The 20,645-nt window shown below is 36.4% G+C and overlaps 1 protein-coding gene and 1 pseudogene across 1 annotated transcript in view; both read left to right on the plus strand.

The window, feature by feature from the left end:
* The first annotated feature begins 3 nt into the window (after window positions 1-3).
* On the plus strand, window positions 4-20,045 carry LOC139134396 (E3 ubiquitin-protein ligase HUWE1-like; annotated as a pseudogene).
* Window positions 19,891-20,645, plus strand: part of LOC139135242 (E3 ubiquitin-protein ligase HUWE1-like) — a 55,293-nt gene continuing 54,538 nt past the window's right edge. The window contains exon 1 of the mRNA XM_070702532.1: window positions 19,891-19,980. The gene's annotated coding sequence lies outside the window, so the exon portion shown is untranslated. The remainder of the gene's footprint in view (window positions 19,981-20,645) is intronic.

Consider the following 20,645-nt stretch of genomic DNA (forward strand, 5'->3'; position numbering starts at 1 on the left):
TTGCTACTATCAGTAAGCGAAACTTGAACCGGTCAGCGTGTGTACAGTGAACGAGGGTAGCTCACATCCGGGCTTCTTTCGCGCAGTTATTACAGCAATGGCGACCATTACATGTGAGTATATCTAAATCTGTTCATCTTATGCATTGCGCGTCAATATTTCATTGTGATATAAAATGTCCGTACATTTAACAAAATCCAATTCTATCACCTGATTGCACTAACATGAAAATAAAATTGAAGTGGCCATCCTGTTTCAAATCAATTAAGATAAGCATTTTCTTCATCGTGACGCGATGATTCGGAATTCTGGTGGTGCATGAGGTCTTATGTTACCGTCTGCACACAAATGCGAAAAATTCGCAATGAAACAGTAATTTATCGCGTCCTCACATCATTTTCTATCAGATTTGAAGTGATGTGGACTGTTCAGCGCGTTTAATTAGTTTCCAATTGCATCGCGTCAACGATGTATCACCCCCGATTTGATATGCAGACGAGCCAATGAACTATTTACCTAAAAATGGCGGCATTGCTCGTTCGTACAATGTAGAGAGGAGTTTGTCATGGCGAGCAAAACAAGTTACGACTGTAATACTTCTACTCCATTGCGTATTTTTGCAGTCAGCCCCAATGAACAAATGCCGTCGACTTCGTAAACGTAAAACCCAGTCCGTGTAGTGTGAGCTGTAGAATACTTCTTTTCATCTCATTTCGAGGAACGTTTCCAATTCCATGGATATTTTTATCATGTAAAAGTGCTGTTTCGGTATCATTTATATATCACACTCTTGAGTGTATAATATAACTGTATATAATCTTATTTAAATATTTTGTAATTCAGCTGAGCAAGGTCTACCACACAGGAGCAATCCTCAATATAGCTGCAAAATTGTAGCTCTACGGTGAGGCGGTTGGTGAGTTTTGGTTTTTGCGACATCGCTCACCAGTAGAGCTACAATGCCGAAGGCCCTGTAGCATACAAAATAAGCACGCTGCACATGGCACGGCATTTTGATGTAAAATCCCATATATTTACTGCATTTGGTCGTACCGATTTATCACTACTGAAGACTAAACAGTAGACTGCTCTAACCTTGTCGTTTATGGGGTTTGGTATTTGTTCAAATACGTCGATCGCGTTCCAAAAACATTTCTTGGAGCCGCCATTACCAACTTCCGGTAATGGCGGCCCCCAGAAACACTCTCAATGTTGATGGAACGCGATTGACGTGTTCGTGCCAATACCAAACCCCATAACGACACGATTAGTGTAGTATAGTGTTTAGTCTTCAGTAGTGATAAATCGGTACGACCAAATGCAGTAAATATGCGGGATTTTACATGAAAATGCCGCGCCATGTGCGGCGCGCTTATTTTGTATGCTACAGGGCCTTCGGCATTGTAGCTCTACTGGTGAGCGATGTCGCAAAAACCAAAACTCACCGACCGCCTCACCGTAGAGCTACAATTTTGCAGCTATCCTCATAGGTTTATACATTAATATGAAGAACTGTTTTGTTGCAACTCATCCATGACTTGACACAGTGAAAGACCCTTGCAATTTTATTGTTCACACTTGTGCGGACTAGTTGAGTACTCATGAAAGTTTTAAACAAAATGAGAAACCTTCAACCATTTTTACCAATTACAGAATTATTGCTGTTCAGTTGACGTCAGCATTTGATCATATCCATGATCTCATTCAGATGTACATTCATAGTTGATTTCAGTATTTGATCAAATCCATGATTACATTCAATTCTACATTCATAGTTGCCCCAGTGAAAATGCTGAAGTACCGTATAGATGATGCAAAATCAGTTAAAAAAGTAAACATTCAAAAGATTTGTGTCAATTGCAATGATTTTTTTGTGCAACACAGTATTCTAGGCATTTTTGGCCTGTAACCAAAAAATTACTTCTTGCACCATACATGAAAATGTCATACATGAGTAAATCATTGAAATACAGATATTTTGTACTTGTCCACTTTGTAGTTTTCCTGACTATTTAACTTAGGGCAAAAGCAAGCATATTCAAGACATCTGCATTTTGTTATGCTATTTGGTCTTTTTGCCCACTGTGGGTGCATGTAGGTGTTAGGTGTGGGTCAATGTTTGAAATAGCGTTGATCGCGATTCCGGGTTTGTTACTAAATATAGCTGCACGCGCGCGACTTTCGGACAAATATGCTGAAATTCGGACAAATTTTGTCGTTGTATGCGCGGCTGTTGTTGCAGCTTTTAGTCTCAGTCATCAATTCATACGAATAAGTGTGACGCTAAATAGCCATTCTAACACTCGCAGGTTTTATTTTCGTCGTTTATGCGGAAAATGCGGACAAATGTTTATTTATGCATATTAATGAGAGAGAACAGTGACGTCATTTGCGATCAGCGCTATTGGAGTATGTATCATACTATTTATTTTTGCAGTTTCCCACAATACTTAAGTATGTAAAATTGTACTGTTCATGTTTGCAGTTTCCCCACAATACTCATGTATATGATGTCTACAGGACATGTGCACAAGGCTAAATTCATAAGGATCATCATCAAAAATAGAAGTGCCAAAGAAGTTTCTAGAAATTGACTATTTGAGTGCAGAAGTGTCATCCCCTGAGGAGATTCCCTTTATGAAAAGTTAAACATAGTTCAGGATCGCAGCCTATACCAACATATTTTCCTGTAGTAACAATTGCGCAATTCATAAGTCATCCCCGTTGAGTCTGATACATTTTCACTTCTTTTGCATTATATCATGGCCCCTCTTTGTTTCATTTTTATGCTCAAAGCTAGTTGTCAGATTGCTAGTTTATTCAGGATTTTTTCAAATAAACTTGAGTAGCATTTCCCAAAAGGGACATAGCATGGCATACCTTACAGTTGCTTAGAGTGTTATGCAAATACTAGTCGTGATTTTGTAAATCTTTGTTTGGAAACTGTGTCATTGACTTTCATGGCTTATAATACTGAGGAATCTGTGCCATTGACCAACGGGAGTTCAAATTTCTAGTGTGTAATACCCAGGTTAGAGTAGTATGTTCTCATTCCTTTTCTAGCCATGCTGAATATTGTTGTTTAAGTGTCTGTACCAATTTGTACAAAGTCATGGTGAAAATGACCGAATGACATGATTCTGATAGTTGTAAAACAGGCACCAATTTGCAGACCAATGATATGATAGGTATTAGGTAGAAGACAAATCAAAGTGTACCCGTAGCAGATAGTTTGTATTTTCAGTGAGCCCTGGGCTTGCTAAGACATGCACAAACATGAGGATTTTTCACTAACTTGACCCATAGTGATAGTGTATGCCACTGCAGTGCAATTCCACAGTGATCTTCTAGGCACTGTTTTTGTAATTTTGTTTGGTGTGAAAAGAACACAGGGTTTTACTGTAAGTACTTGCTACTTGGTCGACAATAAAGGTGCATTGCACATGTACAATGTATGTCTCTTTGCCTTATAAAATTATGTCTTTTTTTCTTTGAACAGTGTAATCGAGTTCTATAGTTCATCTTTTCGACTCAAGATTATGTAGTTTCTATCGTATTCTGACAATATGAAGGTTGATCGAAGTAAACTGAAAAAGAGTGTCTCAGAAGTGGTAAGCATATACCCTATTAATTTTGAAATAAGGTCTTATAAATATTTTCACAGAGATTATGTGTGTAGTTCATACATCCAGAAGAAAAATTTAAATGTTACTGTAAAATTGTTACTGTAATTTTTGGAACAGTTTGGTGATTCTTGCACTTGCCCCCTGAAAAAATAACTCATTGGCATTTAGGCAATGAGCAAGAATACCTTTGTAAAATAAAGTAATGTGTTATTCATGGATTTGCTGTTTTAAGTCCATTTATATATTGTATATTTTACATGTAAATGGCAGAAACTCAGGATGAAATGTGTTCGTACAGTCATCATGCATGTTTTGTACACAGAAAATACTCAGTAATTCTGCAATTTTATCTGTTTGTGTGAAATGGTAAATTTGCCGACAACATGCAACTTGTTTTTGCTAAAGCCGGTACCCTGGTAAATTTTATCGGGGTTCCCAGTCATTTATTAGCGTTCCCCTTGGTATATCAATGCAATCAGATTTAGGGACAACAGAAATGTTACTGGGGTTCCCAATCATTTACCAAAGTTTGAGAACCTAAGCAAAAACACTGAAATGTTTGTGTATCCCCCCTTCTGTAATATTTCCACAGCCTGCAGACTGCAAAGCACTAATTGAGAAACTCAAGGCATGTAATGATGACGAGCTTTTAGTTGAACTAAAGCAGATAAAGTCTTGGAACTATGGCAAGGTGAGTCCATTGTTTTGGTTTATCCTGTTGCCAGCCAGGTAGTTCATTTGTTTTGATATGACCTATTGCCAATAAGGGAATTCAGAAGGTCCAACATACTCTGTAGAACGTTTTCATCAGATAGCCATGTAACTTCATAATCTCATTATAATATGCTCAGCTGGAAGCTAGCCATCTGATTGGCTGGAGCCAGGGTTTATATTCTCAACAAGAGACCTGCGCGCCGTGTAACATTCAGAAGCTCATGCATAAGCTTTATGAGAGCTTGATGCACTATTATGTTGGACAGGTATACAGCTTTTGTCAATTTTGAGTCTGGTGCAGCTCGATGAACTCACAAAAAATGAAGACTTTGTATGAACAGCCACAGTGATAAAAAAACAAAATATTTTTTTGTTTCTTTTTGAGTGTTTTTTAAGTAAAATTATTCAAGTTTGATGTGTAATTGATGCGTTGCATTATCGTATTGTATGGAATCAACTGTGCTCTTGAACCCTCGGCCCAACTTCACATCGTAAATAACGACATTTTATACTTGTATTTAACTGTATCATTTTATATTATGATGAGGTTATAAATGGCGCACTCTGGTATTTGGCTGCAGATATAAGCCCTCTGGGGTTAAAATGAGCATATTTGCCGGGAAATAATCACAGAGCCAAGCAAAGTGATTATTTCACCCAAATATGCCAATTTTCACCCCAGAGGTCTTATATCTCCAACCAAATACCCTCGCTTGACGTTTATAACCTCTAAATAGATGTGTAGATGACATTAACAGACAAACTGTCTACATAGTGCAGTGAGCCATGTAGATAATGCATAAGAGTAATTATAATTTCATCGGTGTGTCTATGAAGCCAAATTTGTGTTATTCCTGATGTACCTTTACAAAAGAGAGGTCCATTCAAGGATATCAGGGGATACATGAAGAGTTTCAGCGTTCTTTCTGCACGTCCATAAAGAGATGCAATTTGTGCCACATTTAAGACCATTGTGATGGCATTGCCTTGCTGGAATACGTTTTTACTTGAAAATGATGAAGTATGTAACAGTGATAGAGGTCACTCAGTGATCTTTTTGGTATATTAATTTTTATGCTGGGTTTGATTGACAAGATCAGAAAGAAGTACAGCAGAAAAACAGCAGATTTGAATTTTTTGGCTGCAAATTTTAGGTTTTTTAAACCAAGAAAGTATGCATGTGAGAGAGTTTCATGTCATTGTTAGGAGTTATAGCTGTCCTATGTCCATCATCTGTCTATATGTGTGTATGTACAGTATGTATTTATGTCAAACTGCCTGTCCACTCAGTTTTCTCAGAAACAGTAGCACTAATCAATCTGAAATTAGGTGTGTATGTGTACCTAAGGTCAAAGATTAAATTTATGAGATTTTAATGCCATTGCTCCTAAAATATGCCAATGAGAACAGTAAATGCAGAAATGAGTAAAAAATTACAAATGTAAAACTGTGAAACCTGTTTCTTTGAAACTTGCAAAAGTAGTCTAAGTAGACTGTGGATCTAATTTTGTTCAGGCAAATATGCCGTTCATACACAGGCCATTGAAACGTCTCTGAAACGGTTCTGGGCCAATACTGACACAGAAAGTTATGTGTGGACACTCCGAAGTGGTTCTGAAGCGTTTCAGATTTGAGACGGTTTAGTCGGCCCGACCAGAGCCGTTGTAGGGATTAACTCTATCCGCAAATCGCTGTGTGGACAGACTGAGCCGCTTCAGAAGCGTTTCAAACGCCCTCACGCGACAGGTATTTGTAACATAAAACAAACAACAACCAATATACAATATTCACTTTCGCCATGGCTGCCGAACACAGTACTACATCTTGCGGTATACTGGTCCGACGAAGAGATAAGCTTGCTACCAAAAACCCTCTCAATTCGACCAGAAAAAATTCATTACGATTTGAAAAACGTCGTATTAATAGGAAATTAAAACTGCCGAAATAATTTAGTGGTCGAATTTAATTTGGAACGATGAGGATGAAATTTAAGCGAGACCTGTTTGCCATGTTGAGACTGCTTCAAAGCATGGACTGTGAAATTTTGTGAGGTCGACAACTTTCGTAACAAAAAAACCTCAAACGCACGTTGGTGTCACATCAAAATCAAAGTGGCCGCGATTACAAACGGAACAATCTGTGAGACTGCCACCGGCCGCTCGACGGACGACACGTAAGTTGACATGGTGTGCCAGCCCTTGGAATATATTGTAACTCCTTGACAGGCAGATGAGATAGCCTTATAGCGTTTGATGCATTGAAAGTTTGTAAAAATAATAAAAAATGACATCACCGATCATAAGAAACGTGGTGTTGAAGATAATATTTTTTAAAAGAAGACTAGACGACCATATTTCTGTAAGTATTATCTAACTTTAGAAAACCAACATCTGAAGATTTACTTCCACCAACACTTTTGGATTTGTTCCACTCTTTATTATAAGATTAGTCGAATTTCTGGAAAGTAGGTGTACATTTTCGATGTCTGTGTATCGTCTACACCGAAGTCATATCCGAAATTTAGAGTATAATCAGTTCGCGACCGCGTAAACCTCTCTCTCCCTCTCTCTCTCCGGCATTTCAATGTTTTATATTGTCGACATTTATATATCAGTCTGAAGTTTCAGGTCACTGCTCATTGCAAGTAGTTGATGTCAATTTTTCCGTACCGGGCATGGTCTCTATCGTCACTCTAATTGTTAGTGTTTTCCTGTTATATTCCATATCAAACTCAAAACACAACGTGAACAACGCTGATAATATATTGCATATTTCGTATCGAAAACCGGTAAGTTCGTAACTGGTGACATGTCACGCCCTGGAGAAAGTTCATCACCATCGATCGAATGTCCGTGGCGCTTTTGCTTCCAAATAGACATATTGAAATGCACAGGGAACTTCGCGGTATGGCAATTATATGAACTTTACCTTGAAGAAAGTCTGTGACTTTAAACTGGCCGTACAACCAACAATAAACATGGCGGAGCAATGATACCGATTTCAGAGACTTCGATTTTTTTTTCATTGCGACCTCGACCGCTGGTGAGAGCGAGTCGTCTATTTTTTTCCCACTGGCTATTTGGCTTTGAATTTTCAATTGCCATCTTGCGCTAAGTTAAAGCTAAAAACAAGACGGGCGTTCTCTGTAAATCAATAAGCCTTTTGAATATGAAAAAATCGGACATATGAACCTCAACACGCAGCTTGAAAGTTGTTCTCCGAATCAGGACAGGGACATCGGCCCGGGACATCGGTGAGGCCGGATTTCACGTAGTAGCTATGGAAACCGACGGCTCTGTCTATGGTTCGTTGTAAGAAACCATGCGATGTACGCTCCCTTGGGCCGTGGAATTTCGCCGTATCGCCTCTACAGACTACACCGTCATTACCTAACCATGCTATTAAACAATCACACGATAGTTCAGTACATATATCTTCATTAATCTACCGATCATCCACCGTCGAACACTTCGAAAACATGGTCGCGGTCACGGATTCAAGGACGTTCACAAGAAGAATTATCAATAAGTGGCGCGCAGAATTATTTTTACTGGTTTTGAGAACTTCTAAAATAACTTGTAATCTGTATATCTTCACACATCGAACCGATATTGTATACCTATCACCGTCGAGAACCGATATTGTATACCTATCACCGTCGAAGTTTATGTCTTTCACTGTAGAGTTCTTTTTATCCAAAACACATATTCAGAAAGTCCCACAGAGCAGTCAAATGAAAGGATAATTGCTTCAAGCGAACGAAATTGCACGAAAGAATGAAAATCAGCAGCACACCATGGACGTGATTTAAAACAATAGAGCTTGTGAATAGGACTATTTGAGTAAAAAGTGCCGTTTTTCTCGCAATTTTAGCAACTGTAACGACCCTTTATTCTTTAATACCTTTCCATAATTGAATTAAACTAGGTTTAGGGCTTATACACGCAGTGTACACTGATGTACAGAACTTTAAAAAGTATTCTGCTGGTAACGAACAGGGGTTTACACTCTAATGGGCGCAGTAAAACAATGGTCACGTCCATAGATTCAAGGACGTTCACGGGGAGACACGATGGCAAATAGTGCAGTGTCGTAAAATTGCTTAGACTAGTTTTAAGAACAGTACAATATCTGGTCATCGGTGTACCGCTACCTGTGAATCGAAACGACAAGTGTAGACCTATAGCTTCGAAATTTTATGGGAGAGACACCACGACTGAGACCGACAGTAGCATAACAAACTATTCCCAATTGTGCGTCGTGTTTAATACAGACATCTCTGTAGGTGATTCTGGTTTCTCTTGAATCAAAAGTCCGACATTGACAAAATTGACATAAAATAAGTCCGAAAGTTATGTTTTATTCAACTAACTGATTCATCTCCTTTGATATCCCCTATTAGCTACATGTAAACAGTCCGGAAAGACTGACATCGATGTCTCCCGGGCCCCCATTTCTTCACCGTTTTGCAAACATCTCATCAGCTGGACGCATGGGCAATATCTTTGTACGTTGGTCAAAACTAATGACAGTATAGGTCAGGATGCAACATCGGTCAAAGTAATATTGAATATGGAAGACGAAATGCTTTCATTGATTGACAAAAATGAGAGGGAACGAGTCAGTAAATATCGAACCATAAAGGGAGATCGAGACTGCCATCCCCCATGGATTAATCAACTGGGAACAAAATATATATTTCGATCAACAGACTTACACAACCAGAGACAGCATTTTATTCAGCTGTAAAATAATCACCGCCTTTCCTATAATAACACACCCGTTTGCGTTTCGATCTACTCTGCTCTGTCTCCAATCGGTATGGCCGTCCGGGTTTCGCCTGCCGTACTGACTGATACATGGTTATTTCTTCACATATTTTTTCATCGTTTGGCATAAAATACAGCATCTCTTTGGTGCACAAGGCAAATCAACGTTTAGAAGGAAAGTCACAGGAGGTTAGGATATTATATACCGTAGGTGAAATTAGAATGGAATGTTGAAGATGAAAAGACTTTTATCAGTCGACAAAAATTGCCATAAACCGAGAATTGAGATTGTCTATATGATTTATTAATTGGGAACAAAAATATTCGATTGAGTCATTAAGTTTGTGTTTGATTCGTTTAAAATGTGTTCCTACATTCTTATCCGATTGTTTGTGTTAATAAAAATGTTTGTTTCGCCTCGGATATTTGTAGGGAAGTTTGGATTAGTGTGGACGGTAATGTTTTGTTTGTGTGAGGAAAGCTTATGGCGAGGCGAAACAAACATTTTTATTAACACAAACAATCGGATAAGAATGTAGGAACACAATTTAGAAACGAATAAAACACAAACTCGACACAAAAACATTTTGGATAGTTCGGTGGAGAGCCTCTTTCACATTCTTTACAGCCAGTACGACGTTGTTCGTTTCAGCCATCTTGTTATGCAGTATGCTTGGCCATACACACCTTTTGAACTCGAGAGGGCGCATTAAGACGTCTTAACTATCAAAACAATGGCTTAATTTTGTGAGTATGGACACGAGCGGACCCAAACTATTAATCCCCTGTGTTTACAAATCACAAATAAAGTCGCTGAAACGTTTCAATTTTTGCCTGTATGAACGAAGTAAAAGTTGATCATATGATAATTATGCAAAGTAGCAAAATAAATAAAATATTGGTCAAAAATCTGAAATTCAGACACTACTTCCTCCAAGACTTTTGTGATAAGCTTCCTATTTTGATGCAGGTTTTGGTTTGCTCAGACAAAGTTGATCACCTGATAAATTTGCAAATTGACAAAATTATACTAAAAATGGTAAACAATTCCAAACTAAGAATTTCTTTGTCTCTGACGTTAACATTTGCTTAATGATATTACTAACATCACTTAAATACATTTCTGTTCAAACATAGCTTGTAGAATGACTGATATTAAAGCAAATATGAAAATGAAAAATGATCAAAATTACATACACAAACAGTGCTTGCGCTGGAGCTTTGAAATTTGGTAGAAATATTCCTATTTTTATTCAATTTAAAACCCTTTTCCTGCCAGACAGTAATCACTTCCCCACCAGCCAAGTCAGTAAAAAGCGGTATTGAGCCAAAACATGACGTATTTTCACCCACTTGGCTTGGTATGTTATAGCATCTTTTGTCCAAAAAAAATCAACTTTACAGTATTATGTTTTCAACAGCCTTCAAATGTACAGTATTATGTTAAAATACATCATATGGAATATATTGTGTTTCATTAATTTTAACCATCTTGACCTGGTGGTGAAATATGGACTTGGCAGGAAAAGGGTTAAGTGTGTGCAAACCAAGTCAATAAGGTGAGTATTCTGCAAATTAACAAAATAAATGCTAAAAATGGTCTAAAACTCTGCACCAACAAAAGTTCCATTTCTGTGTCTTTATTAATTTGTTTAAGTGTTGTTAGTGGCATTTAGATGCATGTTTGTACAAATCAAAGTTAAAAAAATGACTGATACTTATGAAACTTAACATAAAAAAATTGTCAATAATTGCAAACTCAGACTGCTAGCCTTTGGAATTTTAAACTTGGTGGAAATATTCCTGTTTTGATGCGAATTGGAGATAATCCAAAATTAAGTGATCAAATGAGTAATATACAAGTGAGAAAAATTAATCATAAATGGAATCAAAATAGTCAACATTCTATACTCAGACAGTATTCACACTTTGACTTCAGTATTTGCTAAAACTGCCCGTAATCTACAACTTTCTTTGAGCGAAGGCAGTGAAATGACTAATGTGCAAATGAGGAAAACAGATGGTCACAGTAAAACCTTCTGAATGAATTTGTGGCCGTACTACTATCTCTGCCAGAATGTTCTAATTTCAAAGCTCTCTGAGCGTAAGAAAAAGTGAATCTTTATGTAATTTCTTCTAAATATTTCTGGTATGTTCACACCATTATTCAACTTGAAGCACAGTACCATTGAATGGTGGTCAAGTGTGTCAAGTTCTCTCTTCAAAATTTGCAGCTACCAAACAATACAGATTTGCCATTATATCCTGTGAAAGCAAGCTTGAACTTTCAATTGCCTGTTCTTTTGTGCAGTCACTCCCAGTTTCATACACACATAGTGAAAGTTCAATGAAAAGCAGTGTGTATGTATCCTGATGGGGCAGTATGATTTATGTTTTAATTTAGCTACTTCTGGTCATGGCAATTTTACAAAACATTTTTTGCAAAGTTGGTAATTTTTCTAGGCATATCGCTGTTTAAAATGAAAAATTTACACAATCCAGCATTTGAGAAATGACCTTATGACACTAGTCAAATTTTTAGGCTGTCTGTGAGAAAGCAGCTCTTTCTCCAAGATATTTTGTATCTTAGTCATATTATGCTCACTTGAAAATATTTAAACACCGTCACGATAAAATGCAACATGTTCAAACAAGGCATACAGTTCCTCATCAAGTTACCCATACTAATGCCTGATGATTACAATCATTGCAGTGCGAACTATATCATTGGATTGATATACTGGACAAGTTTGATGCCATCCTGGAAGCATCCTGTAAAACTGCTTCTGAAGTCAACTGGGTTCTACCCTGTGATGTTCCTGAAAATCAAAAAGTAAGGATAAGGAATGTTATGTCATAATGAATAATTAAGTAGCTTACCCAAGCTCAAAACATAAGCAAAAGCCTGTACGTTATGTCTAAGTGTAAGTCAAAAATTGTGATTTTCAGTAAAGGAAACATTTTATAGTAGGGAAATTGCTGCTAAACATCCAAATTTGATGACTTGAATAAAAAGGGAGAAATTAATTGTTTTATTACACCCATCATCTACTTTCAAGCAATGTTGAAATTTTTAAGTTTGAAATTCTGTCGTCTCAAATTTTAAGGTTTGGTGGATCATATCAAATTTAAGGTGAAGAATATACTTGATAAGTAATGCTTCAAACCTTAAAGAGAAATGTCTTTCAAAAATCAAAAGGAAAATTACAGATGTTGTACACAAATATGGTCCATCCTGTTTTGCTTTCACATTATTGTTGAAAGTAGGTCAGTTCTTTCAGTGCCAGTTATTAGAGTTGGTGCTTCACCAAGATTTGTTTGAACCTCCATTACATGGTGTCATGGTGTGACTAGCAAATTTCAGCTGCTTCAACACCAGACAAGAATTTCTCAAAAATCCACTTCCTGTTTGGACATCTACCCGCTGAATCAACATGACAGCCCATAGCTATCCATGGTGGGCAACAGTTCCTTCTGGAAAAAACTTGTTTTCATCCCATATGTACTTATGTCTTTCCTTTGTTCCTTGATGTGAACAGCCTGGAAAACCAGCCATTGATATTGAACACTATCATTTATGTTAAGGCTATTGTCTGGGCTATTTTAAAACACTAACCGTGTAGTACCTTGTTTTCAGAGTTTGTCATCTTTTTGTTGCAGTAGATGGTAAAATGCAGTGCAGGGGGAAAACCGGACATTCAATTGCCATGGCGACAATTTCAGGGTTAAAAATATGAGGAAATTTGTGGCAAAGATATCTATTGAACGAAAAGTCATACAACAACCGAATTTTTTCTGTAGCATTCAGATGTATATGTATTACAATATAAACCTAAATCTATGACTGTATAAGATGTCAATATAAATTAAATCATAGTCATCTCGGTAAGATTGAAAAATTAATAAATTTCACAACTTTCCGTCAAGTTTCTACTATGACATGATTGGATGACCTTGTTTTTTGAAGTTTATTTTGTAAAGTATTTAATTTCACATATGTTGGCTGATTTTCATTGCATTCCAACCATTCTTTCAAGAGTTATTACTGCCACAAGAAACGAATGCAGTACAAAACACAATTGTTAGGAGTATTGGATTGAAATGTTTACAACATAAAGGTGATACTCATACTTCATGCAAAGTTTACGACCTCAAAATAGGGTATTGGACAAGTTTAAATTGTCAGTTAGAATTCTATTTACAAAAGCCTGGTTGTAATTGCTTTCTAAGTGAAAAATGAACTGTTAATTATCAAAAAAACATTGATTTATAATCAGCATGATAATGAAATTCATGTGAGATTCTTTACTTGTTATGTATATGGACACCATAACGTCTAATATGGTTTGTTTTCTGGTTTAATTGCTATACCTGAATGAAAATCTTCATATGCCTTACAGTAATATCCACACAAAATATAAAACAGAATCATTTGTTGCAAATTTCTTCCGATTACTCATTGATCTGGCTTTTTTAGACTGCAATTAGTCTCAAACTCACAATTTCCACAACGCCATATTTTTACCTCTGAAAAAGCTGCTTCAATAAGCAAGCAAATGGTCACTACTTCATACATGATGCCATAACTCAACAAAGTTTTTAGGCAACCAAAAATAGCAATTTACCTGTTTTGAATATATAATTAGACTAAATAAAATTTGAACAGGGGTCAGTGGGAAAAAAACGCGATTTTTTCTCGATTTTAGTTAATATTTTTTGAAGAATGATATAGCTTATTTGAAAGTATACATGTCGAGGGTGACAATGAAGGAAAAAAATAAAATTAGATTTTTTGAGCATTTTGACCGACATTAGCCCAGACGATGGCCTTAATACATTGATACAGTTTTGTAATATCTTAGGAGATGATAATGTATTATGTAACAGGCTGTTGACAAGTCATGGTGCTACAAAGTCTACTAAGTTTTGATGCTAAATCAACCTGTTTTGTGTTTTTCTTTCAGTTAAAACAATTACTTCATAGTATGCTGTACTTCACTGCCTTGCTTATCGAGCACAGCTTTTCAAGGCACCTGTACAATTCAATGGAGGTAAGAGTCAATTTGTAACATGTCTGTGGTCTGTATTGTCGATGTGATTAGAAATGTCTTGTTTCCACAGTTATACTTTTGTTAAGTTTAACAATGGTTGAACTTTTACATTTTATACATGAATTGATCCTTAAAAGACTTCTTTTTGTTTTTCAAACAGCACCTGACAACTCTCCTGTCTTCATCTGATATGCTCACAGTTTTGGCGGTGCTCATTTGGTGTATGTATTCAGGTAAGCTGAACATGTCACATCTACATCATAATGTATGGAAAGTCTGCTGTATACAAACAAACTATATGGAGGGTATGTTAAGAAGCATGCAACAATACATAACTCTTGATTAAATAACTGATGAAAACAAATCTAAGGAGTGTAGGGTTTACTAGGTTTTGTAAGGACAGAGTCAACATAGACTGTCTGTTTACAATTTCATTGTTTTCCAATCCATCAGAAAATACACAGTTATCTTTCTGCGAAATTAATTCACTTCAGGTTTCCAACATCACCTCAAATAGATGTCATTTGCTTTCTTTGAGCCTGGCATGACATCAAAGGAATCAGTATTGAATGCAACTTTAATCCTCATAGGTACTTTCGTACAGTGACTTTTTATTACCAACGATATTTGGTCTTCTTTATATGTTATAACACATGGCTATTTTTGATGCCCTTCTCTGCAAAATAGTTGTATTCAAGAGAGATAAAAGTGAGATACTTGACTACTGTATTTCCATGACTGTTCATGTATCTTTGCAAGCCATACAGAAAATGAAAGCTCTCACCAGAAAGCTTTCACCAGCACAGAAATATCATTAATCAAAAACATACACGTTGCATGGTATACAAGGCTTGAATATGGGAATATATTTTTCTATTCACAGTAAAAGGTCAAATTTCATAATCAAGCTAGCAGCAGACAAGAGAGCAGCCTTGCTTAGTAGGTTAACTTATTTAGCAGAAAGTTGGGGCGGAAAAGATAATGGTTTTGGATTGGCACAGTGCTGCCAAGATCTTCCGCACCAGGTAGGTTTTCCTTTACAGTGTTGAACAAAAGTTGCTATGTCTTCAGTAAAGCCAAGACCATTTGTTATCATAATTTTGTCAAAATCCACTTTGTATAAATGCAGCATTACGAAGTCCATGTGCATATTATTGAGAATGAAAGGGTCCTAAACCATTCTTTTGGCTTTGTAAGCTATTCTGATTACTAATACTTTAGAAAATGTCATGTGGAATGTTAGTTGTAGTTAATGGATGGTATAAATAGTCATTCTTCCAAGAAGTCTTGAGAGAATTTTCTGAATTGACAGTTTGTGTAGGATAAGCTTTATTTTCATCACTTCCAGTATCATTCATAAGTCAGTTTGCAGAATTTCCACTACCCTTTATTTGTGCTGCTAGCAGTGTTCAGGTATAAAATCATGAAAGTTTGCGGATCCATTTAGGTTCCTATCAAACTTAGCTTCCATCTCTTCATTTTAACAGTAGTTACAGAAGTTGCTCATGCATTCACTCAGTGAAAGTTTGCATGTACTTGCTTCATTTCAGGAGTTTCCTGTCAGTGCCACAACACTTCATTTTGAATTCTACAGTGAGGTTAAAGACAGCAAGTCGTCTAAGAAGACTGCTGGCAATACAGTGTCAGTAATTCATGTAGAAAATGTAGATAAGGTAAGAACCCAAGTTGAAGCAAAGTAATATTTGATGCTCTTTTCAAAAGTAATCACACAGCCTGTTATGATGATTATTCACATTGTAATAGATGGACCAGTTTCAGTGTTAAGGTCTGCAGAACTGAAAACCATAATGCACCAGAATTTGTGTGACAAATGATGGGTACAATCATCGAGATATGTGACTTAATAAAATAGCAACGGTGGGTTTACTCATCTTATGTTCTTTACCTCTGGTACCTGTGATGAGTAGATCTGAAGATTTGCATACCGGCTGCTGTTATTATTTATTCATTTATCTGTTTGTTTATTTTCTTGTTTGTGTCTTTATTTTCTTGTTTGTTTGTTTCTTTATCTACAGGTTGCTGAGTCTCCAGCTCTAATCATGGAAGATCTGATTAAGACCTACAATGTTCCCAAAGACAAACAGGTATTAATACAAGAATTATTTTCACTCTCAGATTGTGTATATGTCAGACTGTAAAGTTGTTTCACTTGTAGGATTCTGAAACTTGTGTAAATCATACACAGTATCAAATTGTGAGTAAAAGTATGAGTAGTGTTTACAACGATATTTACATTATATCAATTATTTGACAAAAACTTTACTGTATTTCATTTGAAGGTGGCATTATTTACACATATAAGACTGGCTCATGGATTTTCAAACCGGGAGAAGCGACTTCTCAGTGTTCAAGCCAGACTTCAGGCACTGTCAATTTTGGGTAGGTGTCTCACAAACATGAGACAATTATTCATGCACTCGAAGATGCATTTTCAGTTTCACATCTCTGTAGCAGCTTCAAGTATCTCATCACCATGTTGTTTGTTTCACATACACTACAGATCTATTGCAGTGAGAAAGAATAGCATACACCTGTAATGGCATGGGCGTTGATACAGTTAACATCACACTTGAGTAAATAAAATGCAAAGAAAGAACACATCACTGTTACTAATTAAAATCTGTGAATATTGAAGCAATATCAGCATTAGTGCTGTTTGAGAATATTACAAAGAAAGTACAAGGTAGGAGGAGGATTCTTTGAAAATCATGTGCCGTGAAAGATGATGTAAATGTTCTCTGACCAAGTAAACACAATGGTACTTTTATCTACAAGCTACTGCCACCATTTTCAGCAGCTTTTATTGATGCCATTCAAATAAACTAATAATTTAATACGGTAAGAAGTGAATTATTTGTATAGTGAGTAAATGTTCATTAAAGGTGTGATAAGAGATGCTAAGTAAAAATACATGACTATTAGACAAACATTTTAGTAAAATATACAATAACAATGTAAAATAGTGAATGAAAGTAAACATATCAGTTTTCTCAGAGGGAGGGGATAATTACATGTAAAACTTCATGTCCTTCAAGCAATTTGTCAATATTCACTATTTCGTGTTCCTCACTGTATCATGTATTATGTATCGTATCATTTGCATACTGAAACAATCATCAAAACTCATCAAAACTCATCAAAACTGCGCTTTGCAAAAAAAGAATACTATTATCTCATGCTTGAAGTGATATTTGAATTGCCAATTTCCTAAATGTAAAAAACAGATATTACATATTTGACAAATATATTTGCTTTTATCTGTTAGTATATTCTAGTGCAATTCAAGATGTATCAAACACATTGCTGTATAATGGTTTAATTGAAGAATTAGTAGATGTGTTGGAATTGAAAAACAACAAACTAATGGTAAGCATTTGGTACTTCATCTTTAAATTTATTTTCAAGCATACTTGACTTTTCAGGGTTCTCTTGTAATTTGTTAATTACATCCAGAAAGGAAAGATTAATCCACCATGATATCTATTATTTGGTGTTAAAAGTGATCACAAATAGGTAGTTTCATGTCTTATAAGTATGATTTTTTCATTTCAACAAACTTTGACATATTATAAATAAGTGAAGACCATTACTTTCACTGTTTAAAGAAATGTGATTTCCACAAAAATGAGGAAGTAACCATAGCATGTTTTCTTTGCAGGAAATCAAAGCAGCATCGCTTAAAACATTAACATCAATTATTCATCTGGAAAGAAATCCAAAGTAAGTCTTTCCTTTTCAGTCTTCACATAAAGTGGAAACCGAGAACTATCTGATTACATGTAATCTATCTCTGTACACAGATATAAGGAAAAAATACTTTAATCTTCCTGAGTGTATTCATGGTCACTTAATATTTTCTACTATTTGATAACTGAAGTATTTTAAAGTACTTGTATTACTTGCTTTGACCTATGTTTGCTTCTAATCATAAATTATTCATGGAAGACTTGAAGTCAACCTGCCAGAGTATTCATGCTTATTATGTTTGTGCAGCCCCACCCACAGATCACAAAGGGTCCTGCCACAGATGAGTAAACAAGGTCATAAATATCACTTCAAATTCTGAATGAGCCACATCGTGTCCAACTTTTTGAAATTTTCAAACATTTTCATTCAGTTACATGGGAATGGGCCTTTTCTTCATGATAATTTCCATTATAACATTTTCCTTCCACACCTAGGCATATATGACGAATGAAATACCAGATGTTTTGAGGTCAAACATTACATCTTTAGAGGGATGGTTATGCGGTGGGATCTGTGGAGCGAAAATTGCCATTAAAGATTTTGCAACCATATACACATGAAGGTCATTCAGTTGTAATAAATGTGTACATACGGGAAAAATGAGCATGCATGCTATGCAACCCCCACCCCAATGGTTTACCCAATTTTGGGCTGAGAAAAAATTGCCTGTTGGCATGGTGACCTTGCCCTTCCCCGTCCAGAAATCTTAAAGTCCATCCTGTAGGTATTGCTACGATATCACATAATTTTCAGAGAAACTGTACCTTGTTTATTTCCGGTGTGTAAACAAACTGTAATTTGATGTTATATGTATGAAATCTAACAGCTGTTCCTATCTTTCTGAATAGCAGGTTGAACACTATCATAGATGCCACTGGTGCATCCTCCTACCACGGTTTTCTGCCTGTCTTAGTCAGAAGATGTATTCAAGGAATGATAGGTATGCCATAGCATCTTTTCTGCTCTATTTGTTTGAATATATTTCTCTGAATCGTATATTTGAGATTTTTGAATTTTCTATATTATATATTAAGTAATATATTTGTTTGATCATGTATGAACTGTAAATATTCTCATTACTTTTCAGATCCTAAAGTAGATCCTTTTCCTCAGCCTTTTGCTACAGCCTTGTTCTCGTTTCTTTATCATCTTGCAAGTTATGAATCAGGTACTGTAAATGTATAATTTTAATTCAATGAACTCTCTAGTTTGAAGCAAGCGAGGGCATTCTATTCACATCTATGTATTTCCACAAGCTCTGTGAAATCAATACCAGGCATGATTAGGCCTTACATTGCAAATGCAGTCACAGATAGCAGAATGTACCGGGTGAAGGGAAATGACAACAATATAGATAATATGTGATATTGCTGTTTGTGTATTATTGTGCAAAGTGAAAATTTGCCATCTATTTCCAGCAATTACCAAATATAAAATTTGTTTCACTACTTGTTCATTTGAAATATACCTCAAAGGGTCAGATGTCAAAATTAATGAAAGCAATTTGCGATAAACATATTATAAAGGTAGTATGCACCTCAAAGTAAGACTTAAACTTTCACTCAGATTTTTCGAAAGGAATATTTCAACCATTTACTTTCAAAATCAAGACAAAAATCGGGGGTCACTGTGCAAATTTTGGTACTAGAAAAATAGAGTACCAAAGATTTACTGATACTTGAAATTCAAAATGGATGCCATCTCTGTGTTAACTCTGTGGAAAAAAATAAATTTTATGTCAAAAACTAAGACTGAAAGTTTTTCCTACTCAAAGTGCTTCAAAATGAACCCCCACAAGTGGTAGATCAGAAAAGAATTGTAAACGTTTGAGAGTCTGAATATCTGTCCCCGAGTGCATTCTACCTGAAAGCGTAGTTAGAGTAACCTGGTATACTAGCCATGAGTCGTACAATTTGGAGGGAGAGAAATTTAAAAACGTAATGGCATACTGTTTCCACTTACCTCAGGTGGAGAAGCTTGGTTGCATGTGGGATGATGGAATCACTGCTGAAAGTAATCAGCCATCCAGGAGACGAACAGACTCACACCACAGTAAGTTGTCTGAAGATGAAGATCTCACTGACCTGAAGAGCTTTCAGCAGATATTGCTGATGTGAAAATTTAGAAGCACTTTTATCACTCATTTGAATATAACATTTTAATACCGTAGCAGTGTTCTCCACAAGGGGTTTTTGACGGGCGGTGCACCCGGCTTCTTTTTGTCGCCGCCCACCTTTAATCTCGCCCGCCCGCCTTTAATCTTGCCCGCCCACCTTTGTTTTCTGTCGCCTAAACTGTTTTCACAGTCAGTTGTCCGAACAATATCTGAAAGCCTATTGAATAAAAATGACAGCAACTGACAACGGCGTGTAATAAAGAGGGACCGTTCACACATCTGTCGGTTTGTTTTGCGACTGCATGCAATCCTCAATGTTCTCCCCCAGGCCCCAACGGCCCCGATCCTTTATTTTTTTCGCCCGATCCTGTTTCATATCCGCCGGCGCCGATACTCTTTAGTAAATGTGGTTGAAGACCTATGTTTCTCAGCGGCGATTTTGTCACGCTCTTATTTCAGCAAGCTTTTCAAGTGTGAAACGGCCGTAGTGCCGATGAACACTGGCTAAGACTTCAATTCAAAAAGCTTGAAATGTGTTAAGCTGCCGACCGTACCGTACAGACACCGTCCATTTCATACAACGGACACGGTACACTCGAAG

Source organism: Ptychodera flava, chromosome 6, assembly GCF_041260155.1.
Source record: "Ptychodera flava strain L36383 chromosome 6, AS_Pfla_20210202, whole genome shotgun sequence".
NCBI lineage: Eukaryota > Metazoa > Hemichordata > Enteropneusta > Ptychoderidae > Ptychodera > Ptychodera flava.